Genomic DNA, 5,704 nt, shown 5'->3' on the forward strand with positions numbered 1-5,704 from the left:
TCAAGATTCTCTTTGTGGTTTCTATCCAGTTTTCAGCTACAGACGGATCAACTCCCTTCGAACTAATAAATTCAGTAGCACCATATTTATGAAGTTCTTTAATTAGAGCCCATCAGACTGTAGAAGTAGAGGTCATAACAGGTATAGTTCCCACTGCTCGCTGAAAAGCATCAGTTATTACTCTAAGAATTTCTGAATTATCTTTTTCTCAGGTTTCACCCCTTCTAACATTTGTCGGTTGACTACCTACTGGATTTAAACTAGGTGTTGCAAATTCTGATTCATTTATATCATATGATTCATCATCTTCACTATACATTTCTTGATCAGTATGTTCATTATATTCATTAGACATATTGAACTATAAAACAGAAACAAACAATATACATCAGCATCCAATTCCCGAATCAATTTGACTCAATAATGGCATGTACCTCTAGACTCAATCCCAAGTTCGATTTAATCTTAGAATCGACTAAATCTGGATAGCTTTGATACTAACAAAATATAGCACCCCTAACCCCAAACCGTCGCAAGAACAGGGTTACAATGCATTACCGGACCTATCGAACAATTTACAATTAATTCAAAATAAATGACATAAATATCTTGATTTAATTATAAAGTCCCTAAAATGGACCCTCGAGGTCCAAATCACACGTTAGAATCGAATTGAGACTTGCTCAGGTACTCTGAATTTTTTTGTGTGAACTCAATATAACCCATTGATAAATATCTAACATTCTCTGCAAATTCAAATCGAGACAATCCAAACAAATTAATTCATGAATTTATAGATCTCTAATTATAATAAACTAATAATATAAAGTTCTAACATTTTTATGGTTATAACAATCTAACATAAGATGTTGTCTAATTGATTCATTTAAATTATCATTCAACAAAATTACTTAAAGTTATGATATCGACTATGTTTAAGACATATGTAATTGTATGGGGCAACCACTACCATCATTTATCATTAATATTATGTATCAAATAAACAACAAACTACAACCTAGGTTCATGCCATTTTCAAAAGAGAAAAACATCACCACTTGAGTTCGGGATTGACTTGGATGTTGAGTCGTCAGTCACTTTTGTACGTAACCTGCGCATGGAAACAAACAGTACACTGAGTATGCACTCAGTGGTATTTCTATAAACCAACACTTAAATAATTATAAAATACATATATAACACTACTTAAATTCAATAACTATTCAAATATTCACCTTTCAATCCAGTGCTTTATTTTATTTCAAACTCGGTATCAATCATTATTTTTCAATAACAATTATTTTTTTATTGTTATTCAATAACAATCAGTTATTCAGTCCAGTAATACAGTCATTCAGTTATTCAGTGCAATAGTTTACCCCTATTAACATAACTCGAACTTAGAGGGATACACAAATCCAACCAACACTCTAGTACGGCACTCAGTGCCTCATCGGCTTTGCCGAAGTAAACTGTAGTATTATGGTACTTAATACCTCATTGGATTAAACCGAAGTAACGGTAACAGTACGTCACACATGGTGCCTCATCGACTCGAAGTTGAAGTAACAGTACGACACTTATACTGTCTCATCGACTCAAGGTCAAAGTATCCCTGAACACTTCCAATCCTATGGCATGCCAACTATATTCAACTCAGCTCGATACAGCTAATAGGGTATTCAATTCATTTCTCAATTCACAGTAATTAATCATTTCAATATACATCTCACAATAATTACATATTCACATACATTCAATTCAATATCAAAACACTGATACTTACCTTAATATCTTTCTATACACATATAATAATAATAATAATAATAATAATAAACAATTTAAATGTTAAGTTTGGTTTATAGAAATACAAACCGAAATTCTCGAATCATTTCAATTCTCGATTCTAACTACAGTATTAATTCAGTACATTACAGTATAGGACAAAGAAGTACTTACAGACTTGGTGCCGGGGATTCAGTATGCCACCTCCTCAGTTTTAAGATGAACTCAAAAGATTTAAACTTTTTGAAATCCATTTTTCAATCATTTTAAAAAAAACAAGTTCGGAGATTATCTCCTTTAAACAAAAATTTGTTTTCAAAAGTCAGGTTTTTCCAAAAATACCCTTTTTGGCATAAAGTTTTGAAAACCCTTTTTGGACCCGATCCACAGCCGAGTTGTTGCAACCATGCTCTGATACCACTAAATGTAACACCCCAAACCTGGCCCAGACGTTACGACTGAATCCGGCGTGTCACATTAAAGTGTTTTTCGAAAACCATGTTTTCATTGAAAACCCTTCTTGATGTTTAGAAACTTTCATCGTTTAAACTTGAATAAAACCTTAGCCTTATTTTTTTCCAAAACGTGATTCATTGTAATAATCAAAACATTGTTAACAACCTTGTAAAATCTTATGGGAAACTTTGAAAACTTGTAAACCTTTGTAGTGGCAGAATCATGTTATTTCAAAAAAACAGTTAAGTATCAAACATTCTTTGTCATGGCTTAAAGTGAATGGATACTACGCACCAGGTAGGATTCAAGAAAAGAGGAGGTGAGTCAATTAGACTGCTTAAGTACCTAGCTCTTCCATGACCCAATCCTAGACACGCATACATCCATTTCCACATTTTAAGCTTATTACTTGTCCACGAACAACAAATTAAGTTTAAGTCTATTTAAAATATTTATTTCATTTGAAAACATTTACGTTGCGGAAGCTTTGCTCGGTTATCGTGATATTTTAAAAATAAGTAACTTTTATAAAACGCGCCCTAGAGCTAACCAATTTAATAACCCAAAATATTAAAAATAATAAAAAGAGCGGCCTTATTACAACTTTAACCAGAATAAAAATAATCAAAATAATAAATGCAAAACTTATTTTAAAGAAAACAAAACTTAATATTCGTGGCCACTCTGAATCCCGCCCAGCTCCAAGTCCATCGATCTAAGGCTCACCTACAAAGATGGGAAAAAGGGGGGTGAGTTTGGAAAACTCAGTGTGTAAAGTATCCCAACCAGAGCCCAAATCAGTTCAAGCTTTACTGGGCCTAACCCCTATTCAGAATTTAGTGTTAACTGGGCCTTAGCCCATATCAATATTAATCTGGGCCATAGCCCCTTACAGTAACAGAGTATACTGAGCCTAGCCCATATCAGTATCAATCTGGGCCGTAGCCCTATTACAAGTCGAGATATATTGGGCCTTGCCTATATCAATACAGTTGGACCCATTTCAATACAATTGGCCCATAACAAAATAGCCTCATATGATTAATGCATGATAACCCCATCCAACCCTGCACTTGCCTCCGTCCATCCCTACACTTCCTGTGGGGAATAAATCACCCACGCCATCCCTACACTTACAATGTTAGCACTGATTGCGGCACTAACTATAATCCGCAGCAAAACTGCTTATATCAGAATATGTGCCACAGCCACCAGAACGGGTTCTTCCTCCATAACAAAACCCAACCCCATGCAACAGATATACATGTCATGGCATATAACAAACAGAATCAGAATATCATGTATTTCAGTCAAAATTAACCCTAGGGGTATAACGGTCATTTAGCACCTAAGGGTAACACGGTAGTTTTCATACTTAGTGGTAGTTTAATAAAATTTACTATTCTAGAGTTGACATACATATTCTAACCATTAACACATTAACAGAAGCACTTACCGAGCGTTTTTACCGAATCGGGCCCGTTGGCCCACTAACCTATTTTCGGCCCATTAAGCCCAAATATACCGAAGTGCAGGAAATTACGCACTCTGTAATCATACTACTTGCGATTATCAAAATTAACAACCAAACCACCTCACAAGCGCTCGCACGCTCGCAAGTTCCTAAATGCTGGCTTTTCGGCTTTTCGGCTTTTACCGATCTAGTCTATGAGTGGGTGTCGTTTACACACCTGCTTGTGACGAAACGCTGACGAGTTCCACACACGAACTTCCTACAATCAATTACTAATACGTTAACTATGAATCCATAGCAAACCATTAACACTTTAGGCACTAGTGTTCTTACCTTTGCCGAAAAAAATGGACTAGATCTATTTCTGGTCGTTCCAAATATCCAAGCCTTCGATTAGTAGCCTTTAATCCACACTATAGGAAAACAAATCAGATATCACCACTAAACCTTTTGAGTACAATCAACAGGCACCCTTCGCATATAGGGGTTTTTCGACTTTTATCTTAATTCATGAATAACGAAAGAAAGATTCGAGCGTTTACCTATATTGTTATGACACTACTCCCAATCGATTGTAGATCCAACTACCACACAATAAGGGAAAAATACTCAACCAAGGGTTCGGCCTTTGTAGTACCTCAAAGTAGTAAGATTTCGGTTTTGAAAGAAAAGATACGAGGTTTGGCTTCAATGGAAATTCGGCTAACCAGTTTGTTGAGGATTTAAGAGAGAAAAGAAAAAAATATGAAGGATTTAGGTTCGGCAAAAAGATAGGATGAGAATTAAGAGGAGAAAGAAAAGAGAAGAGGGGAAGAGATGAGAGAAGGATAGAAAAGAATAAAAAATAGAAGAAGGAAAAAAAAATAAATCCTAAAGGCCTAAAATATTCGACACTCTTTAGCTATGGCCGAATGAGTGCATTTCGGCATAGGAATTCTTTTTAAATTTCAATTCTCTAATTCAAACTCCCCAACCGATCAGAGCAGCCTTATCCACCTGCTTGCACCGCTTCAGCACGCTGCTAGGAGTCCTGGTCAGACTCCAACTCCTTCCCCATGCGTGCAGCAAAAACATAGCCACTCCTGCGTGAGATGAGGCTCGAACTCCAGACAACTGAGCTACTGGCCACTACACTACGCTTCTCCTTTAGTAATATATGGTTACAATTAATTATAAACCTTACCTGCTGAAAAAACCCAATTTGCGCGCTCCGTGCCTTGAACCCAGGCACTTCCCACGCCCTCCTAGCGTGCTTTGCCACTGGGCCAGATACTTGCTTCTGACATGAATTAGCCTGAACAGTTAATAAGGCTTACCTGCGACAGCCCTTGGTTTTTCTAAAATAAAAACCCACAGTTGCACACGCAGGGAATCAAACCCCTGCTACTTTCCTACTGCTTACCACGCTTAACCACTAGGCCTGACTCCTCCTTTTGTCCCATTTTAGCCCCATTTATTAATAAACCTTATTGCCCAGATCCCCTAAGGAAACAAAAATAATTATTTTTGCTAGAGTCTTGGATCGAATTTTTCCCATACTTTAAATACTTCTAAATTTATTTAAAAACTAAAATAATAATAATAATAACCATAATAATGAAAATTTCAAATACGATAATATATATATTTTTTCCTAATAATAATTATAATTTCCATAAATCAATAAAAATAGATACAGTAAAATTTTCTAATAATAATTTTATTTAAACACTAAATTAACAATAATAATTTTATAAATATATTTGTATCTAATAATTATAATGATAATAATTTTCATAAAAATTAAAATATTAGTAATAACATAAATATTTTATCAATATATATATTTTTTTAAACACTAGTAATATTTAAAACTTCTCAATATTCAGGTTTTCTTCTATCCGAATCCCAGACTCAAAGCCCAACTCTTCTACGCCCAATTTTTGGGGCGTTACAACTCTATCCCCCTAAAAAAAAATTCGACCTCGAAATTTCCAACTATCAACTAAC

General features: G+C 35.1%; 1 long non-coding RNA gene across 1 annotated transcript; it reads right to left on the reverse strand.

Moving 5' to 3' along the window:
* Nucleotides 1-2,923: 2,923 nt before the first annotated feature.
* LOC121210804 (uncharacterized) lies at nucleotides 2,924-4,476 on the reverse strand. The gene is made up of 3 exons (XR_005905987.1): nucleotides 4,258-4,476; nucleotides 4,049-4,128; nucleotides 2,924-2,967 (listed from the first exon to the last, which is right to left on the reverse strand). It is a non-coding gene; the product is annotated as an uncharacterized lncRNA (long non-coding RNA).
* Nucleotides 4,477-5,704: the final 1,228 nt, after the last annotated feature.

Source organism: Gossypium hirsutum, chromosome A12 (assembly GCF_007990345.1).
Source record: "Gossypium hirsutum isolate 1008001.06 chromosome A12, Gossypium_hirsutum_v2.1, whole genome shotgun sequence".
Lineage (NCBI taxonomy): Eukaryota > Viridiplantae > Streptophyta > Magnoliopsida > Malvales > Malvaceae > Gossypium > Gossypium hirsutum.